Raw genomic sequence first — 18431 nt, 5'->3', positions numbered from 1 at the left:
ATACTTTTTAAATGTAATAGGGAAATCCTAACTTATCCTGGGGGTGAGATTTGACTTTCGGTGTTGAAACGCACTTTTAAGAGTATTACAGGAACCGAACATGTAAGAATATAAAAACTAATATTTCCTACTTTTGAAATGCACTAAACACTGCCCATGGGTTGTCCAGGGCTGATTGTAGGTGTGACCTATGTGTAAGAGAAAGGAAGCTGTGGGTCAGGCAATTGGGTTAACTTTCCAGGTTAACATGGCCGGTTATAACTGCACACACAGACATTTGTAGTGGCAATCATGACACATGTTTAAAGGGCTACTTATGTAGGTGGTAAAATCAGTGCTGCCGGCCCACTAGAAACATTTAATTTACATGTCCTGGGCACATGTAGTGCACTCTATTAGGAAATAATAAGTAAATTAAGTATGGCAACTGCAAATAAGACAATGTTGCAATGCTGTCAGTAAAGCACAGATGCGCTTTAGCAATGTTTATCAGTGGTAAAGTACCCAGGCTCCTAAAGACATAACAAGCGAAGTCAGCAAAAACATGAGCTTTGGAAGGAAAAAGGCAGGGTAAACCATTCCAAGGATGCCAGGTATAACATTGTCCATATATAAAAAAAAAGTAAAAAATAAGCGGAAGTGAAGTAAAAAAGGTATATTGACCCGTAGCTTTTGTGAGTCCCTTGGCAAACAGTATTTTCAAAGCCCTGATTATGTCTATTGAGCCCATCTCATAGTTCAATCATTTTGTTTGGCTTGGTAACAGGCCACATATGTTTAGTTGGTCTGATGTTCTTCAGAAAATACTAGGCCAAAACTCCTACATCTCTCTAATAGTGTTCCCAAAAATATAGGCTTGTCATTCAATCACTTTAGCACATCCATACAAAGACACCAGCATGCTAGTGCATACATATAAGCAAGCATAGAAACAAATTAGAATGATACACTCAATAACATACATTCAGAATTACACTTATTACAGACAAAGGTATATGCAGAAATGTGTTTGTACCGTAGTCTCATAATCAATTGACTTACCTGGTCGGCAAAAGTGCTAAATTCCTCCTTTTTACATGTTGCGTAGGCAACAGGTAAGTATAGGACAAGGGTGTGGCACTTGTCAGACAGCCACACTGTGAAAATATTCAAAAAGGGGTGAAGAGAGCAGTCTGCCTCCTAAAATGTGCTGGACATGATTATGAACAAAATAATATTGAGTTAGATGAAGCTAGGGGAAGGGCCAGAGATGGGAAGATAAGGAATTTGAGGATAATTGCCTTAGACCGTTCCCTTGAAACATTAAAAGGCATCTGAACCTCATATTATAGACGAAGGGTTCTTGCAATGGTAAGTACAGGAATAGACATGCAACATTAGCATCCTATAACCTTGTCCTTCATAGAACCCACCTGCTCACGTAAGTATTGTGACAATGTAAAGAACCTGTGAATATAGATTGGATAGATCTAGAGGACTCTGCAAAGAAACTGTCTGCCTTACAGCGAGTTATGGTAAAATGACCCATATTACACTTACCAGCAATTCATCTGTTGGTGCCTCGCACCAACAGATAATGAACTTGCAAAATTGTGTTAGCATTGAAGAGAAACAAATAAAAAGTATGTGCCACTGACATGCTTCAATGCACTTTAACGTCAATGTTCGCCATTTGAGGGTTATTTGGCTATCAGTATATATTGGCAATCCCTTTTTCATCCCTTTTCAATGAGTGAAGTGAACCACCCATAACATACACATAGACATTTTGTGCCACATTTAAACAGATTTCTTATATAAATATTTATTGCTTTATACGTCAGGATAGGTTTATGGGTGGTTTATGTGAAGACACCATGTTTACCTCTGCACAAAGACAAGCTTAAAAGTAAAGGAGATGCAATTGTAACCTTTTGTCAAGCAAGTCATAATTTAACTAGTGTGTTACAAAAATTTCTTTCTAAGCTTATATATAATTGAATGTAATTGATGCAGCCACTATTTCAGTGGCAAATGTGTATAACCATTCAAGACATGTTAGAATTAGATATTTGGATCAAGTGGAACAGAAATTAAAAGCTCATAATAAATAGTTGGTGGAGCTAGGACAGGTACTAGGGAGAGCCTAGAAAGGAAGAGCAAACAACAAAGGTAGAAGCTATAATATGGCTAGGTCTATATAAAGCTGAAAGTCGTTCAGCAAAGATGGGAGAGACAGGTATGTTGAGAACAGATACAAGCTAGTATGTTACCTTGCAAGTATTGCATAGGCAGTTTTGGAATGTGGAGCCCATGGCTGAATCAGGGTATAAATGATACTCATTAGGTGAAGTTGTTAAAAGAGCAGATAGCAGAGCAGTCACCATCATCATTATGAGAGATAAGGGAATAAGATAGATACTAACCGATCAATGTATAAGTATATGATATTGAGGTGGATAAATGATCTAAACATATTTGGGGCACTATGTAGGTAGCATTTGTAAGACAAAAAAGAGAATGATCATGAATACATTGCAGTACTGGTCGTTAATACCCACAGAGTTTTGATAAGACTTGTTAAACCATCAGTATAGTAATAGAATAAGAAGGAATGACCCATGAAATTGGGTTAGTCAGAAGATATGAGAATGAAAGTGACTAACTCAACTCAAACTGGGACAAGAGGTCAACAAGATAATGTATGCATAATTTTAGAAAGCAATAGCTGGGGGGAAGCAGTAGCTAGGAAAAAAGTAACTTAAGATATTAAATAAATTGAACTAAGCTGGTGTACCCCCAAAAAATATTATTAGGAGCCTATTCTTAATCCATATCGGTGATGGTTAGCTAAAAGCTTTACATCTTTGGTGTACATTTCTCCTAGAAGACTTTGATTATTTGTTTATAATACAATTTTTATATTACATTAATTTTGGGAATTTGTACTGCAAGTTTATGATATTACTATATGGTAAACGGAACATTAATGACATTTTAAATAAAATATGCATTTTAAATCAAAAATAATACTGTTAAAAATGTAACATTTGTAGGTCCACTGATTTTGAATTTTATTCCACAAGTTGGACATATGAAATTGTAGGGTGCATCAACTGTCATACAGTGTAAATGTATGAGAAATTTGAGATATTACTGAATGATTCTATTACGTTATGTAATCATTAATATAGTAACATATCATGCAGGATGTCTACAAATAGCAACATTTTTAAATTGTAATTAGTATCTGGGTGCCTGGTGAAATTTCATTGATATTCCTTCAACACAGCTTATATAAGCAGTTACTAACTTAGATTGAGTTACAACAAATTTAATATGTGTATATTAAACATAAAAGTGACTCCTACTTAACAGAAAATATAAAGGAGACAATTGGAATATAGTTGCGACCTCCTTGGCTGAGGAGTGGGTGGGGTAAAATTAAACTTACATTTCCACCGTCCGGGTCCAGCATATTCTCTGCTCCTGACCCTGGCAGTAACATGAACCAAAATCAGGCAGTCAGAGTCCCTTCAATAAAGCAATCATAGTACTCCAAGCAGCATTTTGATTGTTGCAGATGCCGCCAAGCCAGCGGCTTATGGAGAGGCCATGTTCTACATGCTGCCTTGCAGCATGCATGGAGCAGGACAGAGTGTGCATGACTAGTTTGGGTAGCCCCAGGGGGCTGAAAAAACAGTCTTTGCACATTAAGTAGTGCTCAGGCACCCCGCTCCTCCCCTTCCTTTTGCAGAGCCCACTCCGCCCACCCATCCGCAGGCAAAAAAACATAAATTGATAATAAAACAAAGCTATTACCATTTTATGTTTCTGCTTCTAGAACTGTGTGAAAGCAGTATGGCAACACTACTCCTCCCTAGTAAAGGAGCTCCCTCTGTTAAAGTAAGCATACATTTTCATCAGGACTGATACACAAAACCTTTGATATGATTATATGTAGAATGTTTCTGCAAAATACCTGGTTTACTCTTGAGTTACATGTATAAGTTGTCTTACTCCTAACGTACTCCATGTGTGTGAAAGTCAAGAGTAACTTAGTTCTTTATTTTTTTAGCTTGTGCTCATATTAAAGAAAGTTGATTCTTTACAAGTCTTTTCAGTAAGTACAATGAAGTAGAGCTGACTGTATTTATAATGTATAGTTGGTTAGTTAAAGACAGCTGACAACAAAACTTTTGGACATTCTCTGCTACTTGCCAAATGATAATACGGTCAAATTTGAGAAACATTGATTTGTCTACTTGTTGATTTGTGTTTTATCGTTAATAGGAACATGCAAACAATATTATAAAGTGTAAAAAGAAATCAAATAGAATGTTCCTTTTCTCAAACCCTACATTTATGCCGAAATTAAAACAAGAATTAAATAGGAGGATGACAATATTCAATGAAAATGATGTGAGTAAAGTATTATCTTTATCAACCACACTTTGTAATTGAATTATTATATGAAACAACGTCGCTAATACCAATACTATAACTATTTTGTATTGCAGGCAAGAAATCTAACGGAACAAATTAAGAAAGTTCTACATTTTTCACTAATTAGCCGAAAAACATCACTCATGATTGATGTGTTATTACCAGAGGTGAGAGTTTTCGGTAATGAAATGATCACTGCTTTTCTAAATTGTGATTTTAATAAAAGAAAGAAATAATTTAAAACTGTGTTTAAAACTTATTTGTTGTTAAGTATAAGAAATATAAGTAAATGCATATAAAATGCAAATAAAATGTAGTTACATTGTTAGCCCACACAAATGACAAATCTGAGGTGAAGAAGTTGATTTTAAGATGGGAAACGTTAGATTTTATAGCACCTCATGAAATGCAGACGTGAGAATTAAATAACGCATTAACATGTGGATTGAATTGCACCTTCATAAGCATTGTTCAAATTGTGTATATTTTTATTTACTGACAGAAATGTCATAAAATCTACATAAGAAAGTAAGATTAATACAATGAGAAGATATGAACGACTGAAGATGATATAATGGAGAACGGGACTGCCCGCCATAAGGGCGGGGGTCCAGTTGGGGGAATTAGGATGTGCCCGCCGCAGTGGCGGGCACACCCTTCAATTGTGCCCGCCGCAGTGGCGGGCACACCCTTCAATTTTAGCATTGTGGCGGGAGGCCTAGCCTGCTCGGGAAGAAGGGGCAGAACTTTACGCAACATGCGAAGCAGCATCATGCACGTGGACGTGGTCTTGTTCACGTGCATGTCCAGCTGCAAATAGGGCCGAATATAACCCCCAGGTTGCGAGCCGACTCGGCGGCTGACACAGTCTCGGGGAACAACGGGGGCCAGAAGTTCGCCGGGAGAACACGAGGAACCCGGTCCGAGGAGCAGTACAGTACCTCAGTCTTGGTACTGTTAAACTGCAACGAGTTAGAACTGAGCCAGTCAGCTGTGGCTGACATGTATCGATGGAAAGTCTCCAGTGGGACCGCGTTCTTCCCTTCCAGCAAAAAGACAAACTGGGTATCAATCGCATAATTAAATGCCGAGATACCAAATGATTTAATTAGTTGGACCAGAGGGCGGAGGTAAAGGTTAAAGAGTATAGGGCTGATGGCCGAGCCCTGTGGCACCCCCTGCCCCACTCTCCGCACCTCCGAGCTGAAAGGTGGTAACGCCACCACCTGCTGCCGGTTGTCCAAGTAAGAGACCAACCAGTCCCTTGCACTTGCCGTGACACCACACTCCTCCAGCCTCCTGATAAGGGTAGGATGGCTGACCGTTTCGAACGCGGCCAACATGTCGAGCAGCACCAAAAAGGCTGCCCGACCACTGTCGACCCGCGACCGGAAGTTGTCAAGCACGGTCACCAGCGCGGATTCCGTCCCATGTGCTGGGCGAAAGCCAAACTGTGCCTCATCAAACCAGATGTTTTCTTCCAGGAAGCCAGACAAAGAGCGGGTCACTAACTTCTCCATGATCTTAATGGGGAAGGGAAGAAAGGAAATGGGTCGGTAATTAGACAAGCAGGCGGGGTCCAAGGTGGATTTCTTAAGGAGAGGTGATACCACTGCCAGTTTCCAGCACTCCGGGAACGTTGCAGTATCAAACGACTGGAGACAGATGGAGTACAAGGGCTGGAAAAGTTCGTCCTGAAACACCTTCCAAAATTTAGGAGGGAGTGGATCAAGCGGGGAGCCAGATGACACCGTCTGTGCCGGACTACAGAACTCCTCAAAGGAGGGGATGGGAAAGCAGCTCAGCTGGGGTCGACTGGACACAACGTCCGGAGCTCCCAAGCTGAGAGCAAGACCCCTCAGCTGGGGTCGACTGGACGAGTCCTCCGGAGATCCCAAACTGAGGGCATGACCACTCAGCTGGGGTCGACTGGACGACACATCCGGAACTCCCAAACTGAGGGCAGGGCCACTCAGCCAGGGTCGACGGGGCGGTACGTCCGGAGCTCCCAAACTGAGGGCAGGGCCACCCGGCTGGGGTCGACTGGGAGGCAAGTCCGGAGCTCCCAAACTGAGAGCAGGACCACACCGCTGGGGTCGACTGGGCGAGCCGTCCGGAGCTCCCGAACCGGGGGAGGAAGGTACTGGGCTCTGTAAACCTTCCAAGATCTTAACGATCTTCTCCTCGAAGGCGCAGGCCAGGGAGTCGCACAAGACCTGCGACGCAGGAACATTATTGACCGTGCATGAAGGATGAGTCAGGTCCCTAACAATTTTAAACAGTGCCTGCAACTTGTTGGAAGCCTGATTCAAGGTGGCTTCCAGATAGGACGCCTTAGCCACCTTAATCTGTGTCTTATATTCCTGCAGGGACAGCCTAAAGATAGCCTTCGCCGAGCCAGTATACTGCTTCCTCCACGCCCTTTCGGCGCATTTGCAGCTAAGGTTTAACTGCCGCAGGGCGTCCGTATACCAGGGGCTCGCCCGATTCAGCCTGCCCCTTGACCTACGGAGTGGCGCTACCTTGTCCAAAGAGTTCGAGATGGACTGACACAAGGTGGTATAGCTCTCTTCCACTGAGTCACTCAAACTGAAGTTGCCCGGTAGTAGTCTGGGCAGAGGCGAGGCTTTTAGGAGTCGAGACCAAGGTCTGCCCAACTTAGCTTGTCTAGATCCAGCCTCCACCGAGGAGTGATCCCCCAAATAGAGGGAGAAAGCAACCATCGAGTGATCCGTCCAGTATTGACACAAGATGTCATCCACCGACACAAGTTGGGTGTCTGCGAAAACTAGGTCCAGAACGTGGCCCTTCCGATGTGTGGCTGACCGGACCAGCTGTTGCAGCTGGATGTCATTGCAGGCTTGGCACAGAGTGGAAAGCGCACTGTCCAGCGGGCCACCCGACCACAGGTTAAAATCCCCTAAGACCACTAGCTTAGAGTGGGTGTTAGAGAGGTCGTAAATCAGGTCAATGAAGTCAGGGAGGGAAGGTACATTGCCAGGCGGACGGTAGCACAAAACGCCCGAGCAAAAAGTCTTCTCGTGATTTTTAAGAGAAAACCCCATCAATTCAAAGCCCGACACCTCTCTAATCTTAAGCTGGGAGAGAGCTAGCGTGTCTCAATAAATTAATCCAATCCCACCACCCCGGTTCTTCACACGAGGGGTATGGTTGATTTTAAACCCTGGAGGCTAGGCCAAAAACCCAGTTCAACCTCACAGTCCTCCCGCGTCCAGGTTTCCGTTAGAACCTGAACATCGAGCCCCGCGGACTCGATGAGGAAGGCGATCTCCGTGTGGTGCTTACAAAGGGACCGGACATTAAGCAGCCCATAGGAGAGGTGACAAGACATCTGAGAGGTGAATCTACATCTGAGATTACTTTTTATGCATGTATGCTGTCATTGAGCATGGGGCTGTGAAAAAATGCCTTGAAATTTAAGAGGGATAAAACACATCTTCTGACTTAGAACCTTTGTCAATAACTGAAAATAGTAATTGATGCGCTTCTACTTTGAAATGGGCTTGTACACTGGCACTTAATCTGATATAGCACTGTCTTTCTTCATTAAATTTTAGTTGACTTTCTAAAAGCAAGTAAATTTAAATTTAATGTCCTGTTTTTTCTTTTTGGGTTGCAAACCTGGGTATGAAACATAGTGCTACCATTCTTTCTCGGGTAAACTAATGCAATGCACTATATTTTTGGCTTCTTTCTTAAATGTTTGGCCCTGTTTGCAACATGTTCAGAAAATGGCAGTTAAGATTCCACTTGCTGTAAATTGACACAACACGGTCACCCAGACATAGTCCACAGTTTACACTGTCTAGCATTAACTAAGATAAAATCCAAACCAATCTTTAATATCGGCTGATGCCCTGTTACTGGAAGTTCCTCAAATTAAGTTTGCGCGTAAGGGAAGGAGATCATTAGCTTTTCACAACCAACGAGGTATGTAAGACCATTGCACCTGCAGGTTGAGCACAATAACCTACAAATATTTAAGTTTCCGAAAACTGGTATGTTCAAAAAAGTAGTTGTGTCTATAGTCCAAGGCATTCTTTATTGTATATATTTTGTACAAAAAGTTTTTCTCTACTAAAAAGGCACAAGCATCTTTCTGAAAAATGTCAAAGTAAAGATTATATACTTTCATTTGTAACTATTGACAGGTAATTAGTACTAAATTGATGCAAAGAGGTTACATTGATATGTAATATTTTGCAAATATTTATTTAAACCAATTTTTATAAGGTTAACTTACCTGTTCCCACCCTAAAACCCAGGGATGCTAATTTGCATTAGCTATACGGCAAATGCCAAGTCACTCCTTTGACTTTGAAAAGTGTGAAAACTTCTCACAGTGCAGTAAAAACGGACTTGCATGACCTTTTGTGATTACTGACAATTTTGTTGGTATTATGTTTACAATGGCATAATAAAGTTTAATACAGCTTAAATAAAGGCTTCCCCAAAGTAATTATTGGATAATGGAAGCTTTAAATGCCACATTGTTAGTAATCATGCTATATTTGTGGCCATTTCTATCATATTTATGACTAATCTTGGAATCATAATGTCTATGACTGACATGTTGTGAAGGATGTTATCATTATGATGGACATCCATTGAAAAGTTGTGTACCTGACAAAACAGTGGGCTTCCTTGAATAAAGTAGTCATCTTAAGCATTATTGAATAAAAATCTGGCATGTGAAAAACTAAACCTGGTCAGGCCAAGCAGAAAGTTTTAATGAGATTAGTTCGCATTATGAGAATCACAAGCGGGCAAATAGGGGTTATACTTGAAAAATGGTTTTGAATTAAAAATGTAGTTTACTTTTATGCCAAAACATTATTTAATTTGAGTGTGTTTAACCGTTATAAGATGTTCATATTAAAAAAGAAATATAATGCATTGTTATTGAAAGGGATGAAACTATGAGTTGGTGTTTAGCCATCTTCTGTGATCAAGTGGCCAAAATGAATATTTGGGCACGTGGTGCATGAAAATGTGGTTATACACTTATGAGGGTATTGGGAAAGTTTCCAAAAACATAAATGTGCACAAATTAGTAAACCCTTCTCTTTACAAGACATACCTTAGAATTTGTGATTATTATGAAAACTGCCAATAATTCATTACATGTCACCTAAATAACATTTCATCTAAAACATATATCATTGCATAAAATAATATAAATTAAAATGTGCTATTTAACAGTGTATGCACATTAACCTGAAGTATGTAGGGTTCGACTATTTAGCCAAAGATGGTAAAACATTGAAAATTAAAATAACCAGGCATTTTCCATTCAGAAACACAATAGGCAAACGGATATCCTTGTATGTTTAAATTGGGTGTAATCAGACAACTTGTAACATGTTCAAAACTTTAGGTAGGAAGGGTAATACTAAATATAGAAATGATGAAAGACAACAAAAGATAAGAAATATTTAAAATCTGAAATAGTTGTACATTTAAATGTGTCTTTTCGTATAACATGAAATAAAAATGTTTGCAAGAAAAGAATAAAAATTAAGAAGCTTATCTTATTAGAAAAAGCAAATTTACAACATTTATTTTGCATGAAAGTTTTGAAAAGAGAAAATAAGTGTACACACTTAACACCTGCTAATTAATACATCTTAAAAATGTATAGTACTGAAAAATAAAATAAAATAGGAAAGTAATTATTGTATGGAATGTTTATATGGTATGATTACTTTCCATGTAAGCTTTAAAGCTAAAAGTATGTTGCTTTAAAAGTCAATTTTTTCTCTTTGCAGATGACAAAATCAAAATTCTACAAAAACATGAAGATTTACATAGATATGAAGCAGAACTTGTACTGATGAGAGGGGACTTCCTAGACTCCAATGAGGATGAAGTAGATGATGTTGAGACATTGAAAAAATTGAAAATGGGCGCACTGAAATACATTTTTTGAATGATTGTCTTGTTTATTAAATTGAAAAATTTAATTGTATGTTTTTGACAAATGGAGTAAAGTATTACATGTAACTTTAATAATAATTTTTTTTTAAAATATTTATTTACTAAAATACAATATGTATAACTGTTTACTGAGGTTCAATTATAAATAAAAGCTTAAAAAGTTGAGTTTTTTTTAGTAATGAGATAAAAATATTATGAAGATATTGTCAGTGATGCCTATTGTGATTATGCTTCATTTCAACATAGAATATTTATAAACAATTGAAACAAAGAACTTGTAATCATAACAATAAGAATTGTATTGAACATCATTTTTGATTTGATGAACATAGAAATTAAAATGAATACCAGATTGTGCAATGTTATCATTAGGATTCTACATCAACTACAATTTCATATTATTACTAATTGGCAAATAAACCTAACGTCTGTCAAAATTAAAAAGAAATACAAATGTAGTGGACTTTATGGAAATAAACAGTTCAGTGTAAAAAAAGAACCTGTGATTTATCTTCAGGAGTTTTACATCTTTTGCATTACTTATACCCAAAGTCTTACCATATCGGTTACTGTTGGGTGTACTACTCTATGCGTTAAACATGCCTCACAGTTAAGATGAGCCTGTGCTCCTATTTTCAATATGATGAAATTGATTGATTTTATTTTGGCATATTTAACCTTACTTCTAAGCCCCTAGTGTTGTGCACAAATTGTACACAAGGCCTTCAAGTTAAATGTCACTGTTGGACTGCAGCACCGTGTGTCCCATCCATTAACCTTAAGGTTTAAAAAAGAAAATGTGTGACTACCTGTAGAAAAGTGCATTAGAAAATATTATGGCTGGGGAGCCTTACCAAATCATGTTATATTTATATCCCAAAGATGGTCCTTGAATTCACAGTAATACTTATTTTTCTCGGTCTATTGAAGTGAGTGGCTAGAAGAAATAAGGCTTAACTAGAGGAACATGTAATTAACACAATTTCCAAGAAATCCAGCATCAATCTATATACATTAAGGTTAATGTTATCTTAATGTAGCGACGAAAAATAACAGAATAGCATATTTATAATAAGAGTTATAGATTTTTAAAGGAATAAAAAATCAGTGCTGAAAAAGAAATTGACAAAATAGCATTGAAGTCAATTGCAAAATCCACTAGTGACAATAGGTCACTTGCAGGTCGAGACTGCAGCGGCTCCTCCAGCAGAGTGAAACAGAGTGACCACACTGCTGTTTGAGCAGCGCAAAAAATAAATAGGTAAAAACTCAATGTTATTATCAGATATTTTTCAGTGTGAACTCAGAGACAGGTTAGGGTGGTGCGGGGCTGGGCTATATGAGCCAGTGGGAGGAGAAAATATGTATAACATTACTGCACATGTCAGTTTAGCCTGCCAGCCAGGTGAAGAACTGTCCTAGGCTTCCATGCACTGCCTGAGCAGCCAAACAGGGCGCTCAGACTAATCTCGAAACTGCTGTATTGCTGGTGACAGCAGAGTTGTGATTGGCTTAGGGGATTGTGTGAGCCTGTGTGCTTCTGTTCCATGAAGCCAAGAAGACATGACAAGAAGAGGTTGGAGTGTAACTGCACTGTAAAAATCTGTCTAAAGTACATTGCATATCCCGGCAGTGTCTACGGGAAAGTGCAGGCCTTCTAGAGGAATAACAGCTTGGATCAGATTAGATCTGGGCTGCTCATCCCTCCTACATGAGACCAGAAGTCCCGACATTATGTGGCTTAAAATAAAAGGTCAGAAGGGTGGTGATGTATTGTAGCTCTTTAAAGTCTATATAAGAGGGAAAGCAAATGGCAATTAATCGACCATCGAAAGACAGCTAGAAAATCAAATAAACAAGTGCCCCTCATTTGATAAAATCATTGCGGCCGGTGACTTTAACTGCACATTCGAGCCACTAAGCAGTGAAGATCTCCTAGGGATAATTGAAGAGGATAGCAAATGGTCAGTGCCCCCCCCCCCTAGTCTTACCACAGGTTAAAAGATGGTCTGAGATTGTAATACAAGTTAATACTATAATACTAGAATATGGCATAAGAGACACAAATGGCAGAAACCTATCCAACATCAGGGGGAAAAATACTTACAATAAACTTGCTTGCCCTTCCAGCATTGATTATATCTTGGTCGACTTACGCCTCTGGCCCGATGTCATGAACATGGAATTGGGCCTAACTATTGACAGTAACCACAACCATCTAATATTAAAATGAAAAAATCAATGGGCCCCTCCCAACAAAAATTCTAATACCATTGGGAATTACCTCGTATCCACAAAGGAGTTAATTCTATCTAATTGTGGTAGGCGTCTAAGATGGCCCAAGGTCGCAGGAGAGGACCAAAAACAAAAGAACATCTCCTCAATATTAGTGTCAAAAACAGCCGAACTCAAGGCAGCTTGAGATAATGTCCGGGGGGGGGGGAAGATCCACATAATACGCCACGAGACAATTGCTCAGATTGGTGCACACTTCCTTGAAAGACGACGCAGTGGCCCCACTAGGAGCCGAACAAAAAGCTCCAATTCATGGTACACTGAGTCTTGCAGGGAGAAAAGGCGCAAGTACTAATATCTGTGGAAAAGGTGAAAAAACACACAATAGTAAAAATAGTGAGGATGGAGTACAACATATCACTAAAGCAAGCAAAACGTGATTGGGAAGAGGTACATTAGGAGGACATGAAAGTTTACTGTCCCAAGAGGGATTACGCCTCCTTTTGGGCTCTAATCAAGATGAGAAATAGGAGGGACAACATCCCAATCACGAACCATATTGGTGATGAGGCCTGGTGGGATGACTTTTCCCAACTGCACACGGATGAACTAGAGGCCCTACCTACCTCTCAGTTGAAGAGAATTCAGGTTCCACTTACAATTGAAGATACCAATCTCTTCCAAATGAAAGAGATTGCGAATGCAATTAAGTGTACTATTCCTGCAAAGGCGGCAGCCCCAGATTGTATACTGGGTGACTTGCTCTAATTAGAACTACAGAAGTGGGCCCAATATATCCTGCTTTTAATCAACAATATAATGAAAGGAGCAGAAGTCACTATATCTAGGAAAGGAGCAGAGGTCATAACTATATATAAACAGGGAGACGGCGAGGACACTAACAAATACAGGGCTATCACCCTAATAGATACGATGCAGAAAGTGGTTGGCAGAGCCCTTGTAAATAGGATTCAAAATTGGATGGAGGAGGAAGATGATCTTTCCACCTATCAAACAGGTTTTAGTAAAGGTACCAGTACAGGAGTGTTTACATTACTTATTTATATTGGAAAGTAGTTATAATTGTCATGGGAAGTCTTTACTTGCGTTCATTGAGCTTAAAACCAATTATGATTTAGTGCCGCAAGAGAAGCTATGGTCAGTGCTCCAGGAAATGGGCTTACCCTCATACCTTTTAAATATTTTAATACGCCTCCATGATGAAACCTATGCCCGAGTTAGATGGGGGCTCATGGGCAAAGTAAAGACAAGATACAGTTCAACAGGGGGTTTGCCAGGGCTGTGTGATGGCTCCTACCCTCTTTTCACTTTATGTAAATGGAGTGGTTAGTTTTTTGAGCCAATTTCAAAAAAAAAATTGCTCCAATTTTTGAAGGGGAAAAAAACCATACCCTACTGTTGGCCGACGACTCTATTTTAATATCGAAAACCCCAATGGGCCTCCAGGAACTCCTCACCCGCTTTCAATTTTTCCTGTACACAAAGGGGCCTAATGATAAACATCACAAAGACTAAGTTTATAGCTTTCAATGTGGGCAAACATTTTATTAACACTCTCACTAACAATGGTTTACCCCTTAGAGAGAGTCCATTCCTCTGATTATCTGGGTATTAGGTTATCACATAAAATGCAATGGGGGACTCACATGAACAAAATGTTACTGAACCATAAGCGGGTGGTGGATGCCATTGGTAGGGACCAAAGGTTAACGTCAATTAGACTGGTAGCTCCTTCACTAGTAGTCTATAAAGGTAAAGCTGTGAGGTCAAGAATTCATGGCGCTGAACTTTGGGGCTTCGAAAAAACGAATGAGATTGGACGATCAAAGAGTAAATTCTTTAGAGTTCTGGTATCCGTCCCTACCAATACACCACTCAAGCCCATACTCTCTGACATGGGCAGACACACTTTTAGCAAGGTGGATATACTTTGCCCTATTCTATACTGGATAAGACTAAGACGCACCCCAGAACTCCATAGCTATGCGACGGTCCTTTCTGAGCTAATTACCCTTGATAACAACAAAGGTGTTAAGTGGCTTAAAGATCTAAAGGAATTACTGACCAAGCTGGGCTTAGCCAAAGCTTGGGCCAAGCAGGTCACTCCGACTAAGAGAGAGTTAAAAAAGAATTACTGGAACTGGGTAAATCACCAGGTCTTACATAAACCAATGCTTGTCTGACTATTTGAAGAGTTCATCCAGCATAAATCAGTTTGATCCCTGGAACCTTATCTAGATTTTATCAGGAAACACAGAGACAGGGCACTATATATGCAGTTTACATTAGGGTCAGTAAGGCTAAATACCAAACTGGCAAAATGGGACCCAACAACATCCAACCTATATAACTGCCCCTGCTGTGATGCACAACAAGAAACTGTAGACCATGTAGTCTTTGCTTGCCCAGCCTACAAGCAAGCAAGGGCCAAATGGATCAAGCCTATATGTATTATATTTGGGCACTAGAAACCTCCTTGATGCTCTACGAATCATGAGAAGTGACTCAAGTAGGTCCTAGCTAGTATGTGGTGTTACAAAGTACCTGTGGTGTGTGTGGATTATCCGTATAAGGGCACAATTAAGGAGTAATGTGCAAATAAATACCATCTAATCTGTGGATCTGAGAGATAATTTACACATAGGAATTATTTGCAAAGTACTGAAGATTAACTGTTTTGTATGGGACATGTGTTTTAGCTAATCTGTAATTTTAAACCTAATGAGCAAATGCCAATTAAGATATTAAGCGTAAATTTAGAGTGGACGGTATAGCCAGGTTTTTAAAACTTGTTTTTACTATATGAAATATTAATTTTATATACTTTTATGTGACTGTGAAATGCTTTTATGATAATTGCTATCGAATAAAGCTTATTCAAAATGAATGGGGAGCATGGAAGAGTTCCTGACTAAGTGGCTCACCGGCTGGCTAATTCCATAGTTGTTGTCCTATTATTTTGTTGTAGAAAGGGCACACAGGGCCATGATGCAGAAGTCGCCCCGGGAAGCCAGACCAAGTCCTTTCATTGCAAAGATTTTGAATAAGCACAACAGCGGAGACATGATTTGAAAGCAATCTAGACAAAGAACACCTGATGTTCAAAAACACTTGCATCCTCAAATGTCATGAGTACACAAGACTAGTCCAGCAGAAGCAACAGTAATTTATGGCAGACAAGGCCCAACTAGGTGAGCAGAAACTTCCCTATGCATTGCTGTATCTAGCCAAGCTGAGGGTGGTGTACCAATCCCGTATGCTATTCTTTGAGACACCAGAAGTATACGTACACATGACAGGATTGCACCGTACTTTGGAGTACAATGGCATTTTAAACAAGCATTTGCAATTCAATAGGTCTGGCATTTACGCAAGTTTAAGCAATTGACATTGCAAATAACTGGCTTTTATTTATGTTTTCTTTTTTAAAACATAAATAAAATGCATTGTCATTTACAATGCCACTAGCTTAAACTCGTGTAAATGTGAGACCTATTGCATTGCAAATGCTTTGACTGGTATGGCTCCCACGGTTCCCCGCTGTGTGCCAAGCATACGTTGTATAAATTGATGTGAATACTGTAAGTGCTGGACTGGCTCACTCTGGAAGAGAACTGGGCCTTGTCATGAGAAATGAGGCTATTTAGACTGGAGGAGAGCGGTCCATGGGACACCCGAGGGGGTGCTGACCTCACTGATGAAGGCCGCCGGCGTGTACGTGTGTCGGCTGAAGGTGTCAGCTCAACACAGCTGGACGCTCTGAGGCAAAAAAAGCTGATAAGTCAACAAAAGAGTGATTTCGAAACAAAGGCAGCTCTGAAAATGTGTTTTCATTTTGGAGGCGGCCTGACAGGAGTCATTAATAAACTTGGTGCATGCAGGAATCGCTTAGGAGCAACTGCTAGAAAGAGCAGGGGGATTTTCCGCTCTGCAACGAAAATGCAATTGCATCTGCCCAATGATCCTGTAGACAACTAGTAAGGGCCAGTCTCCAACGCCGTCCTCTCCAAGCTGCCTCGTCAAACCCGCAGCTCTCACCTAATTAATGCAGCACTTGGACCCAGTGTCTCACCGCTATGCTTTTCCTTGGCTTGTCGTAGGTCTCTATTGCATAGCTCGTCTTCAGGGCCGGACGTCGAGCTGTAACTCATAATCGGGTATCGGCTTGGTAGGCTTCTTCCTCAGCTGCTTATCAAGGGCTATGCCACGTACCCTCTTCTACTACGTTTGCTTTCCCTGGTTCCGGAAAGGACTCCGCACTGTAGTCTCAGCGTTGAGCTCCACGATTCAAAACTAAGGGAAAGTGAAAGAGCAGTGCACGCTGGAGGCAAGCCGTGACCGTGCACATCGGCGTGGCCTGCAACTCGTGCCCAGTGGCGAGGCGTAGAACTCGGTGAAGAAGGAGAGATCGGTTGTCGGTGTCCAAGATGACCAGTGGGTCTTTTTGTGAGTACATGCTGGCCCAGCCGAGGACCCAGAGGAGCCACAGCACACGCATCATTCTACCAGTAACAGCGCTGCAGGGACGGAAGAAGACCAGCCATAGAGAAGGAGGAGGGAGGGAAAGAAAAAGCACGCAATGTTTGTTGGTGAGGGAGAGGGGGGGTGGGTGGGGGTGGAGGGTGTGTGTGAGTGTGTGTGTATGTGTGTGTGTGCGTGTGTGAGTATGGGCACGCACATTCTACCATCAATAAGGGTCATTTGGACTGGTGCTAGGTGCCCACTAGAATAGTGGACAGCATATGCCAGGCCAACGTCTCACAGCAGCTACAGGAGTGCTGTGTGTTTTCTGATTGGAGCAGCTGTAGCAGCACTGTGCTCTAACAATGGCTGTGAGGGCACTGTCCTTTACGGGATGGGGCAGCTGTGAGGGTGCCATTCCTCCCATCCCGTGAAGTAACAGTAGATGCTGTAGCACCCAGGATAATGTGCTGCATGGCCAAATAATTATAAGGTCCCAAAGGATCGACATATTGGCTATGCCAATGCTTTTTCACGGAGTGTTGGCGTGACGGGCAACACACAAAGATAAGAACAGAAAGAAGCATTTGACAAAGCCAACACAAGTGGTTTGCCTGTGATACCTAAGGTAACAATACCATTATTTCATGCATTGCAAGTTATGAAGTAGAAGATGGCAGTCACTTCACATTTGATATAATTGTTTTCAACAGCAAAATGTAAAAAAATGAATATGCAGTGACCCTGACAGTGTGGAGCTCTTTTGTAGGCCTGAGCATGAAATTCCACTTCGCTCATTGATTTTGCTGAGTTTTTCCCACTCCACGCTCCGCGTAGCACGCGGATTTCTGAAAAACTCCGCAGAGCAGAGTTTTTACTTACTTGCGCTCACCAACATTAAGTTTGCAAGCGGGGAGAATTTTACCCCAGACCACCTCCCGGCGATATCTTTCAATGCTGGCAGTGTGGATGGTCGCTACCGCTTGCGTTGAGAAACCTTCCATTCGCGCTGAGGAAGCTGCTGCTCTAGTAGAACATCAACTCGAGCAGCAGAAAGAAGCTGCACCCTCTTGCGCTGTGCATGCACCTTTTGCACTGATTTTATAGCACGGGTCAAACACCAAGTTCTAAAAATCAGTGCGAATGGTGCAACGTAACCCACTCTGCTGCTTGCGAAAGTCCGCGCAGCACAGCAGAGTTTTTCAGTCATGCGGAACTCCACGAACTCCGCCAAGGCCTACTCATTAGCAGTTGCTAACAGACAGCTGCAGCTGTCTGTAGCCAAATACTATGAATAGTGCACTGCTTGACCTGCTGCTTTTGCTCAGTTG

This window comes from Lissotriton vulgaris, chromosome 5 (genome assembly GCF_964263255.1).
Source record: "Lissotriton vulgaris chromosome 5, aLisVul1.2, whole genome shotgun sequence".
Classification (NCBI taxonomy): Eukaryota; Metazoa; Chordata; class Amphibia; order Caudata; family Salamandridae; genus Lissotriton; species Lissotriton vulgaris.
Note: the sequence above shows the minus strand (reverse complement) of the source record.